The sequence below is a fragment of the Agelaius phoeniceus genome, chromosome 3 (genome assembly GCF_051311805.1).
Source record: "Agelaius phoeniceus isolate bAgePho1 chromosome 3, bAgePho1.hap1, whole genome shotgun sequence".
Taxonomy (NCBI): Eukaryota; Metazoa; Chordata; class Aves; order Passeriformes; family Icteridae; genus Agelaius; species Agelaius phoeniceus.
This window is the reverse complement of record NC_135267.1, coordinates 94,586,313-94,599,287: the sequence shown is the minus strand read 5'-3', so window position 1 is coordinate 94,599,287 and position 12,975 is coordinate 94,586,313.

Here is a 12,975-nt window from a genome sequence, read left to right as displayed (position 1 = left end):
TACCACCAGGGGAAATTCACATTGCAAAATTCAGCTGGAAAATTAACATCACCTCTGGTGTTTTCACAAGCATCCTAAGTAGCACATGCAGCTGTGCCCACCAAAGGCTGTGAAGGACTGAGGGACAACTGCAGCAGCTCCATGAGGCCAGCCTGGGCTGGACCTTGAGCACAGGTCACAGCCACCATCAGCTACAGACCATGGCTTTGTGTCACCAAAGTGCAAAAAGCAAAACCCCAAACTGAATATTCACACTTTGGTAAACATCAAGAACTGTTCTATAAAATGAAACTTTCAAGTTTAAAATAAAATATTTCCTACACTGAAAATATTTTAGTAGTGGCAGGAAAATCTGTTTTATCAAAGAGGCACTTACATGATTGCCATCAACACACTCTCCAAAAATGTTATAAGCAATGCTCTGACTTGCAGGATTGTGTCCTCTTCCTTGCAGAGAAGAAACAGACACAGGAAGGGTAATGTTAAGATTTTATTTTTAAATTTCTGGTGATTTGTACTATCTTGGAGTTGAACACTCAGTGCAAGACACCTAAGTATTATTAATCCAAATTTTCCTAAACCTTCTGAATCCAGATGCCCAGAGTCTGAATCCAGGGCCCTCACTAAACATTGGAATGTATGCTGCCCAGAAAGGCTCACAGGGGCTGCAGGACTGACTAAATTGCACCCTGGAGTTGACAAAGTTCCCAGTTATACCAGGAGGACACAAAGTGGAGCTGCACCTTCCCCCCATCTGTGAAGATGTTGCACTTTCTTGCAAAAACATGGTGAAATGTTCAAAGGAGTTTCCCCTTGCAAAAACATTTTTTAAAAAATTTAACATCTCAAATGGTTTTGGAATCACTATGCTGTGCAGTTTCATTTTTCAGATGCTGTTTTCAAATATTCTTATAATCAGTGAATTCTGACAGAATTATGAATATGGCCAATCTGAGTGTCACGTAACATTTTTAGAAGACTTACAAAGACTTAATAAATTTTGCAAATATTTAGAAAGAGAATTAATGTAATATATGTAAAGATCTGCACATATTTGATAATCTTGAACCAATTTAATAAATCCTGTCCAGTTTTAATAAACACTGGATTAGGGTTAAACTTACTACAAACAATAAATTAATAATGATAATGTTTAATGTGGACTGTATATACAGTACTTTTTAAATTTTAATTGTTTTTCAAAGATCAGGAAAATACCTGCAAATCATGTTACTGTTTTAAAAACTTTGTTATCCTGGAAAATATGCACACAACCCATACTGCTACCAGCATGACTACTTCTAAGAGTCTACAAAAACATGGTTTTCTTGCCCTCACAGAAACCAAATTTGGGTAATGATAGGACAATCCAGGGGGACAAAACAAAAAAACAGCAACCAAAAAAAAAAAAAAAAAAAAAAGAATGTGACTTTATAAATTAATAGAGAAAAGTGCAAATAGAACCATGTTCTTAAATCTACTTCTGTTTACATGTGTAGCCACTCCTCAAGGGCAGCACACCTGACATTACTAATTTATGGTGAAGCACAGCACATGCATAACCTTGTGCAGGGCCTTCCCAAGCTTCTCCATAACGTTCACCCTGGGGTACCTGAGTTCTCCAAACAAAAGAGGAACTGCTGCTGTTGGAAAAATCAAATTGCTATGTTTCTCACAGGAATGCAGCATTTACAAGACTTTTATTTCTATTTTCCATACCACCAGTGGAACAATTAGGTGATATAAGAGACACAAAAATGCCACCGCACCTTTCATGTTAAAAATTAACCAAATGAAACATGGTATAGTGGTGATATCGGGTCTTTTGAATATGGAATTTTTTTAATTTGGATTCATATGCAAAAGTTGGCTCAATACAAAAGTTCTTCAATTTAATTATTTTATTGCCTTTTTTTTTAATGTCTCAGTCTCTTAGTTATGGCCTGTACTTCTGGAAGTCCTTAAGGAATGAAAATAAGGGAGGATCTGGGTGAAATAAAAAAGAATGCTTTGGGTAATAGATATAAGATGATAACTGAAAACAGAAGTAAAATATAAGGTAAGGATCCAGGGAGGATACAGAAAACATAGCTAATCTATAAAACAGCAAAATGTATCCTAAGGATTGTGATGTTATGATATCTGGTAGAAACACCAAAAGGACTGTCTTGAGGAATATCTGCCAATATGGAAAGACAAAGATGTAACACCAAACTGGACACAGAAAATATCATACAGACACCTTAAAAGGCATCTTTTCCACCTCCTTTTTTCCTAAATAATATATTTACTACAGCATACTGTCCCTGCTGTAATGAGACACATGCCCGCTGCACAGAGCACAGAAACGATGTCAGGCCAGGACAGCTGCAGGGTGAGGTCCGTGCTAGTCTTGTAATTTGATTTCCATTTTATACTTGCACAGAAAATTTCTCTGTGCTTGGAAGCCAAAGGCTTTTTCTTTAAAAACATCATATTCTAAAACACTGTGAGGAGAAATGTCTTATCCTTTGAGCAGAGACTTGATTCTTTAAGATATTCAGGAAGGGATCAGCAGACTCAGTCACTGCTTCAGATGCTTTACACAGTGGAAGCCTTCCTAGAGGTAGAGTAAGTCAGGTCATTGCAGGTCATTGCAGGTCATTGGAACTGAGAATTAACTGTCTATCATTAAATAATTATAGAAACCAAACTGAGGGAATCACAGTGATTCTGTAAGCAGAAGACAGGATACATTCTTCTCTGGTCTCTTCTAGTAACAAAACAAATGATGTCATGCATATGAATGTTGGGTGGAACTAAATATTCACCTTAATTACTCAGAAAGATGGAGCAATATTGTTTCTGCCTATCTAATTTTCCATTGGGTAATATTCTTCTTTTTTATGACTGTGGATGTGACAACCTGGTCAGAGAATGAGAAAATGGGATTTGTTTTCTCACAGTGGACTTGTGAGACTTTTTAGGGAGTTGTAGAGAAACAATGGTAATTTGTTAGTATAAACAACCTGCAGGTGCTGTTTTCCTACTCTGTTTTTCTCTTCTTCTCAAAGACTCTTTGTGAGAAAGATGTTTTTGGTAATTAGCCAATCTAGTAGAATGTGTCAAACCTATCTATTAAAGAAGAGAATTTTCGTATTAAAGCTGCTGTTGTGCAAACCAGACTTCTGGTGAATTTGTGCCATTTCTTGCTCAACAGTAACATATGGCAGAATTAAATACCTGAAACAATTAATTAAGATTCTTGGTTTATCAAATAAAATTATTCTTAGAAATATACAGCAAAGTACCTGGAGAAATGTCTATTAGAGGAATGAAGAGGACATCTATTACTAACTTGAAATTTTTGCAACTGAGTCATTTATTGCCTGAGAGTCGAAAGTCCATCAATCATAATCTCTCTATATAGACAGAGACAACAAAGTTTGCAAAAGTCTTTCACTGTATTGCTCCAACAGCGATTTCCCTGGTTCTTCACATGCTTCCCTAGTCTCAGTAAACTGGAATTCTAACAGAGCTGTTTCAGGCACATAAGCTTGCAACAAAAATTTTATTGATTTTAAAAATCTAAAAGCAAACTTTTAGAGTGTATTCTGTTGTTATATCCCACCATGCAATAGCTCTTGTCCACCTTCAGGTATGAATTGGCACAAATTGTATTTTAACAAAACTTCTCACCTAAGCAACAGCAGGGAGAGTCTCTGCATCAGCACAGCAAAGTTTCCTCTCCAAACTGCTACAGATCAGTGCCTAATAAAACCTTTCCTGAGTAAATCTGGCAATGAGAGGAACTCCTGAACAGACTGCTAGAATCTATCAGTTATAACTCTCTGCAGGAGTGGCACCCTTCCCCCTCATTTTCTATTCAAGATGGTGGTGGAATAGGACAAGAGCATTCTGCTTGGCAGGAACAGGGTTAACTCTGTGATACACCTTGATCACCAGCAGGTATCAAACTTTGTCAGGAAAGGAGATATCCTCCAAACAGGAAGAGACACAGCACTGCTGAGAATCCCCCATCAAATACAATAGAACATGAAGGTATGGCTCAGTTTCTAGCTCTGGCATCCAATAACGAGTCAGAACCCTGAGGACATTGTCTTACTCAGAGATGTGAAATGCAAATGAACAGTAACATTGACAACTCAGGACCAAGCAGAAAACAAAGGACTTGAAAGCTACCTGGAAAGGTCTTTCCAGGAACACACTTTTTCTTTTTTTTTTCTTTTTTTTTTTTCCTTTTTTTTGTGGGCTAGAAACATGTTCATTTATGTGAAGAAGTTAAATGGGTGATTTTGCTTATAACTGGAGTCCCTGAAAATGCTCTAGCAGAAACAAAACCTTGAGATGGTACAGAAATCATTTAACAGTGAAAGTCACCAGGAGCTCAGAAAAACTGGCTTAACATAAAAAGTTGTGCTGTGTGAAATAGAACAGATGAATTCACTTTCCTGCAATATGATCATAGGACTTTCCAAGATATTTTCCATCTTGAAATGTATTCCTAATGATATGAAAAATCTAAGGTAAATCTTCCTATCTTCCTCTAGTGCTCTGTCCTAAATTCTCTGAGAGCCAGAGTAACACTGTTTCTACCTGCCTAATTCTCCTTTGGCTCACGTGTTTGTATCCTGTAAAACAGAACCATTTAGCTGCAGGAAAAAAAATCAGTATCAATCTTGGCTTATCAAGGCCAAGAATTATTTTCAGTAAGCTGAGAAATGCTAGCAAAAAGTCATTTCTATCAAGACAGAGTATTTTACTGATACCTGAGGGTTAACTCAGCAAGAGGCTCACCTCAGGGGTTCACATGTGTTTCAAGGAAGGGGTCTGTGAGCTGCCCACATCAGCCCCCATGTCACTGAGAAAGCCAAGCCAAGAGGAGGGGCAGATATGTCAAACCTTCAGCCCCAAAATATGACCCTGATGGGACCAGTGACAATTCCCCTCTCTAAGCTGGGTGGGCAGTTTTTCTCCAGGGAACACACCAGCCCTCCCTGACCCCACAGAGGGAGGGAATCTGGGCACAGAGGAAACCTCAGCACCCTTGGCATCCAGCCCCTACCCACTGCCCAGGCAGAGACCAGGAGAAGGAAGCAAGAGGATGAACAGCCTGCACTACTTAAACCCATGAGGAGGGTTTGCAACAAATCCAAAACAGGTTCTGAGTTGAGGCATGTTAAAAGCTGGGTTGTATTTACAAACTTTTCAGTGAAAGTAGGGCCAAATTTCAGCAATCCCATGTCAAGGCTGAATTCACCTTCTCCAGATAGGGCAGCAGGCAGCTTGTGGCTTCAGGAAGAAGCAGAACAAAACACATCAAGAGACAACACTGCCTGATCTAAGGTTGAGGACATGCAAAAAATGAATTTATTTCACATGATTCCACCCCAGATACTACTCTCTTCCCAGCACCCTGGGGAAAAAGATATTTTATTAGAAACTGAGGGCAGGGTCAAACAAATTTGGCCTGTGTTATCAGAATGTGCAGATTATAAAAACTTACAGGAGAACTCAGGAGACCTAAGACTAATAAAAAGTACAGTAAATGTTTTTGTGAACCCAAAACAGGAGTGTATAAGGAACAATAACTTCAAGCTGTGGGAAGGGTAATTGTTTGCTGGTAAAATGGTAGAAAATGTAGTGGAAGCAGTGGCTGGGGGAAAGATATCAAAGAGCGGTGAACTAATAAATACATGGAAAAGAAATGTTGAGAGCCCTTCCTGGACTGCAAACCCTCTCCTTTTTTTCCCCAGCAGCTGGTACATTTCCTGCTTTCTTGTCCTTGTATACATGTACAGCCACAACTCTCAGGGGTTTTTTCAGTACCTAAACTGCTCAGAGGTAAATTTGGAGGTTCAAAGAAAATGTCTCTTTGTTATATCTTGAAGGGACAAAACAAAACGCCAAGTGGCTTTACAGTACAAGCAGATAATTCAGCAGGGTAAAGCACCTGGTATTGACATGCCTAATAGCTGCCTTACATGTGTCCTAGTGCAAACATACTCACACTTCTTTATGCCATCAAGAGGTTTCTGAAGTTTCTGTCTCCCTCTTTCTTCCTATCCAAAGAGATTAAATCCCTTTTTTGACTCCCAAGTCCCCATCTGAAAGGCAGAGACCCTCTGATACCTGTTCATATCTCTGCCTCTGGCTATCTGTTTTCTATCAATATCCTCCTTCCCACAACTGGAAGACTGAGTTATAAGCTGCTGAAACTCTCCCAGTTCAAGCAACATTTTTCTAGTTTGTGCTTGAAGCCCAACACTTGCTGCTCCTTGCATAGTATCCAAAGAGAGTTGGAACTTCGGGCTGAATGCCCCATCCCCACACCAATTTCCCAAAGTGTCTGACTGTTGCCACATGATGAATTGCTCTCTCCTGGCTGCACTGATGATGGAGGGAGCCTGGACACTTGGCTGAAGTGCTCTGAAGCTCGTTGTGAGGGCCAGACATTCACCTGCCTGGTACTGCAGAGGCAAAGCCAGGCTCTGAACAGGGTGGTGTGAATCTAGCCCACTCAGCCCAGGAAGTCTCTAAAAACTACGTGTGTTCCCAATTCTCTCCCAGGATCTGATACTCAGAGAAATACTGCACTATGCAAACAATACATCTGAGCAATTCCATGTGCTCTGCCCACAGAACGTGCCTGAAGGTCCCTTGAGAGCTGCGTGGGGAAAAGCACACACCATTTAGCAGAGACATCACTACACACAAATGTATTTTGTTCCTTTCCCAATAAGGCCTTTTGAATTTGTTAAAAAGTATTTGCAGAGAAAATGAAAGGAGCCCCTGGCATCAGGAGTCCTTGGAGAGCGAGCTGTGCACTGGCTAAAGGCTCTGCTGATCACAGTTGGAAGGACAGCCTGACTTTATCAGGAGGATCAAGGAGAAGAAGAGATGGAATATGGGAAAGGTTGGAGGAAGATAAAAAGGAGGAATTTATCCACCAAGGTCAGCTAATTGGAGAGAAGTTTCTGCATTGGGGTGGCTGGAAGCAGTATTAATCCAAGCCAAAATTTTGCCCTTTGGAATCTTATGCGTTCCTCCTGTAAGGCTTTTACATTGCCATAGAAAAAAAGGGTCTATTTTGGTACTGAATCATTCTGGGGCAGGCTTTTCTCTCCATATGTTTGCATAAATCTACAGAGGGCAATGGAGTTACACCACTGCATGTTGGTGTGAGATCAGAGGCAAGCTTAGTATCTCTCACCTTGTCTGACAGACTCTTTGACCCATTTCACTCTTTTTTACATTGTCAGCGTTCCAAGGTCAAAGACCATGCCCAAATCTAAAGCAGATTCTAACTCTGATGATGTATTTTAAAGACATAGCCTCCCTTTTTTAAATAATGCATTATTTAAAATACACTTTCCTTTGTGTTAGCCTTCCTGCTGCATCCAAATGATCTTGACTTGGGCAAGGGGGCACACATATTTCTGGGAGGAGAGATCCCATTTCCTTCACACCAGTTTCCATAGTATCTTCATCATCATCATCATCATCATCTGCTTATTTCTGCCCTTGATCACATCCTCTGGAAAGCTGGCAGATGTGAAACCTGAGCTACCCACGGGCCTCCACGCATCCCATAGCAGTAGGCATCCAAAATGGTTCAGATCATCTCTAATTTCTCTGTGGATCATATGTCTCCTTCAGAAAAAGGAGCAGATGTGCAAAAACAGTGACAGAGATACTGTGATAATCATATTTCTCTTTTACAGAAGGCAAGGGTGACTAGTGTACTGACCTGGGGAGGGAGAGAGAAGTATATGTACAACAGAACAGCAGAAACTTAAAACACAGGTATCAGATTGGATACATGAACTCTGTGTGAAAGTTTCCTAGTGAGAATATTTCCTTTTGGATGATTTAACAAATGTAAGCTGGATCAAGTCTCCATTATGCAAGAAATATGTTAGGTTTCTTCTCTAGCTATGCACAAATGGCTGGGGAAAGCTGGATATAGTCCCATCCTATAAACCAGAATCAGAAATAAATTAAAAGATTTATAAATTGGAGGTGCAATTCTTCAGCTACATTGGTTTAAAGATGGTGAAATGAATGACTAAAGCATTCACTCACAGTGTTTTATGAAGCAGATCTAATGTGCAGGTTTTGTGACCTGCAGTGACTTTAACTTCTCAGTAAATCAAAAAGCTTAACAAATATTAAGATGGCAAAGATTACCTGTGTGTGCCAGATTTTATCTTTTATCCGTTATCATTTAGGAAATGAAAAGCTTGAGTCGGAAATCAGACAGCCAGGCACGTGACTCGGGCGGTCTGGCAGCCCCACAAGACAAGAACCTGCAGGAGATACAGAAACTACACATTCACTGATTAGTTTTCAGTCCTTAAGAAATGGCTCTTTTTATTGTTATTATTGTTAGCAACCAATGAGCTTTAGAATCAGAGCAATTCCTTTCTAAATTCCACTGCGCTGAAAATTCATTATCACAAGCTAGGGGAAGCAGCTGGGTGTATAGCTTAGCTCACAGCCAGGCTTAGGGGCAGCTCCACACACATGGGAGCTTCAGAGGTGCTCAGATTTGGGGTACAGACCACCAGACCTGTTTGCCAACACAGAGGCAAAGAATTCTCCTTTTTCAGTCTTGGCCCAGAGCAGCAGGAGCCTGGCTGGCAGATAGGATCTGGGCTAAGCCACAGGCTATAGATCCACAGCATGTGGGGAGACCACCACAGCTCAAGTACAGCATGCCCTTGATTTGGTGATTCTGTGCTGCAGTTCCTTCCTGAGAGCACAGGAGGAAGCTGCCCCAGCACAGGTGTCCACAGCCCTCCAAGTATGATGCAGACCTTGAGGGTAAAACAAATACTTATCTTCTACCCCAGCTCCCAGCATTTCCCAAACTAAGGGCTGAGGGAGCCAGTGTAAGATTAGTAACTCCTGCCAAAGCAGAGTTGGATTTTTTCAAATATTTTTGAAATATCTGCTGATATATTAAATTAACATCAGGTCTTGTCATGGTTTGACACTGGGACAATGCCAGTGCCCCCATGAGTATACTCTCTCTCCCTAGTTTCTGCTGTGAGATGTGACCAGGAATAAGCAAAGCAGGCTCCCACTTAGGAAAAAAAAAAAGAAAAAATTATTAACTAAACTACAAGGGAAAGGAAAAAAAAAAAGAAACACACAAGGAAAATGAAAACTTCACAAATACATCCCCTCCTCCTCCCCACCAAATTCCCAATACAATATATCCCCCAAATCATCGACTCTCCGTCCGGCACCACCCTTCAGAATACACAATCCTCAGTTCATCAAGAGGAGGAGTCCTTCTTGTGCCAGTGGTGACCTCTTCCTTTCATGTCCAGCGCTCTCACCACTGAACACAGACCAGAGCTGCTTCTAGGGTCAACTTTTAAGGATGCTTTGTCCCACTCCAAAAAGGCACAGTCTCAACTTTTGGACATCTGTCCCCCCCATATTTTTCACCCCCTGGGGCCCAGGGGTACCCACACCAAACCCTCTTGGTTCTGAGGCATTGCCTCCCCCTAGAATGCAGTCCCGGTATCACAAGGAAACATGGCTCTGTCCATGGCTACACAAAGAGTCCAGATAAGCTACTCCATCATCTCTTCCACCTGAGTTCTTCTCTATTTCTCTCGTGGCCCATTTCCTCTTATTTCATCTCTATCTCTCTTCTCATTCAGCTCCAGGAGGATTAGCATTTGCAAGGTTTCCCTCATCCAAGGAAAGGGTTAAAAATCTGAGGCTCTGTCTGTCCCAAACTCCCACGGCTGCCCAGCTGGGCACCTTCTCACCGCACCCCCCTTCTCCTTCTCGGCCGGCCAAGCACAGGCACAGGCTCACTCTCTGTCTCTCCTGGGTGGGGGGTGGCTGCCCGATGCCTCTCAGTGCCCCTCCACCCTTCCATCCTGCAGGGGCCTTCCCCTCCCTTCTGTCCAGGCCCGGCCTACCTCACCCGGCCCCATGGCTGCCCCTGGGCCTACCTCACCCGGCCGCATGGCTGCCCCTGGGCCTACCTCACCCGGCCCCATGGCTGCCCCTGGGCCTACCTCACCCGGCCCCATGGCTGCCCCTGGGCCTACCTCACCCGGCCCCATGGCTGCCCCTGGGCCTACCTCACCCGGCCCCATGGCTGCCCCTGCCCCGCCCAGCCCGCAGCCGGGCAGGGCAGCTCTGAACCTTTCCCTGACCGGAACCCAAGAGAGCCTCCCAGGGGAGAGCCCTGCTTTAACCCCGTGCTCTCAGAGGCAGATCCAATGTCCCAATAGCCACATTAGGTGCCAATATTCCATTGGCCTAACCACAGCATCCCAGAAAACATATTTCCTGTTAAACCACCACAGGTCTGCTGGTGAGAGTCTGAGGTGCAGGGGTAAGGCCTTTAAGGCCACAGAATAATGTAGAGATCCAATAGCAATAAAAGTTTGAACCTTTCTAAGGTCCAGCCTCAAATCCATATGAAGCAATGCCATCAGCTCTATTAGTTTGCATTTTTTTTCTTCCTTTTCCATACAGAAATGTAGATAATCCCAAAGGTTAGTCAATTCCCATACTAAAATCAGACCTACAACAATCACATTAGCTATGGGTGACACTGCAGACAGCTGAGGGTAGAGGGTCTGTAGAAATTGTCTTTGATCCAGGAAGGTCATCCCCCCTTGCACCCCTGCAGCCCCTTGTCCCAACTACCAAATGGCATTCATGGCCATCCCTTCCTCTTCCATCTCACAGCCATTGTGAATACATGTTGAATAAAAATTAAAGCCCAAGGAGAAAGCAAATGGAAACAGTTTTATAAAATGATCCCTTTTTTCCCCAGAATGTAACATCTCAGTTTAAAAATCAGTTTTCTTCTATTTGGAAGCAATACTATTGTTTTTTAATACAAGATGTTGATCTTTAAAGCACAGCAAATAATAATCAATCTCTCCTTTTTAAGCACAGCAAATAATAATCAATCTCTCCTTTAGCTGATACAAAAAATGTGAGAAAAATAACAAGACCATTCAGTAAAATGAAAAATAGAACTGGGTTTACACTGTTATTTCCTATATAACTGTTCCTCTGTCACAGTCTGGAAAAGACCATGGGCCAAAAACTGACAAAGTGAACCATTTCCTTTGCTTCTCCTTGATGTGCATGGGTAAAAAAACCAGAAATAACTCCATGACACACTGTTGCTTGGGCAGTCAGCTTCATTCAACCAATGTAAGAAGTTCATCATCAAGCAATATTCAACCAGAGTTCATCATCAAGCAGCTCATCATCAAGCAATATTTGGCCCAAAATGTAGTGCAAAAAATAATGCTATATCAAAAATAAATTATCCAGCACTTTGCAGGTAAATCAACAGAACAACTTATATATTAATAAATAGAGGCCACCAATTAACAACAATAAAAGTCAAGTAAATAAAGAATCCAACTTCAAAGAAAGAAACTGTGGGGTCCTTTATGTTAAGTAAACAGCTTTGCTGTAGGTTCAAATACATATTAGAGCTCCATCACAAGAACATGTAGTGATAGGACAAGGGGGAATAGTTTCAAACTGAAAAAGAGTAGGTTTAGGTTTGGTATTAGGAAAAAAGTCCTGACTGTGAGGGTGCTGAGGCATTGAAACATGTTGCCCAGAGAAGTTGTGGATGCCCCATCCCTGAAAGCATTCAAGGGCAGTTTGGATGAAAATCTGAGCAACCTGGTCTAGTGGAAGGTGTCCCTGCCTGTGGCAGGGGGATGGAACTAGATTATTTTAAAGGTGTCCTCCAACTCAGGTCATTCTATGATTCTGTGATTCCACCACATCCATGCTAAAACTACTGTGGAAACTCAGCATTAATGATGAATATTTGTCCTGAAAGTCAGGCCACCTCCTGAAAAAAAGATGGAAATGCAAGTATCCAAAACTGTGTAGAAAGACATCTGCATTCTGATAATCCTTTGATAATGTGATAATATAATAGATATTATATTTGCTATAATTAATTAAATATAGTGTATTTATGGAATCTTCACATCTGTCTTCTATTTTTAAACTTCTGGATTGATCATTAAAGGAAATTGTGAACTATTGTCCCTGTATTGGAGCATGAACAGAACAAACTCTGTCAACTAGCAAAGGGCTAAAAGGTAACTGTACAATCTGCTCTGAGCAAGGGCTGCTGTGTATCTTTTTTCTGCCAAAAGCAGATTGCAACTCAGCAAGTCAGTTTTCTGCCCTGCTCTCCGTGACTTTGGGAAGATGTCTCACGGCGTGCAGTCACCCCTGCCACACGCACAGCCTGACACCTCTGGCCAGTGGCAGGTGCCTGAAGAGATGAGGGCAGTTTGCTTTCTGTGTCCTACCCACTTCTGCCTTGCTCATACCTTGATAGCTCTGGGGTAAACCCTTGCTCTCCACACCAAAAACCTGGCATCTGCATCAACCAGAGTCTGACCAAAGGAATTAACTGACACCTCTCTTACTCCACTTACCAGCCCTGGGCTCCAAAGGAAAGGTACCAATAACTGAAGGTTAAAATAGACCAGAAAACCCAAACGACCCCACAAAACAATACAAACAACAACAAAAAAAAAATCCAGAAAAACCAACCAACCCTACACTGCACAGTCTCATTACTATTACTTGAGCACCTTGCTCCAGGGCCTGAAATTACATGCAAAGACAAACTTGCTATTAAGACATCAGTGTCAGCTTGTGAACAGAGCAGGATGGGGTAGTCAGCTTCTTCTTCAAAAACTGTTTTGTCAGGGAGTGGGACAATATTCCTTAGAGAGGCACTGTTGTTTCCATAAGTACACACATCTGACCTTTTATTTTCCTATTCCCTGTTTAAAATCACTGAAGAAAGGACACAACCATACTGCTTTCTGTTCCCACCTACCACCAGAACTGATTTTAAATCATGTTTACTCACACGGAGCAGACCTTGTAGAGGGTCATGGCTGGAGCTGAATCAGAAGCTGTGCCACAAAAGCAGAGAAC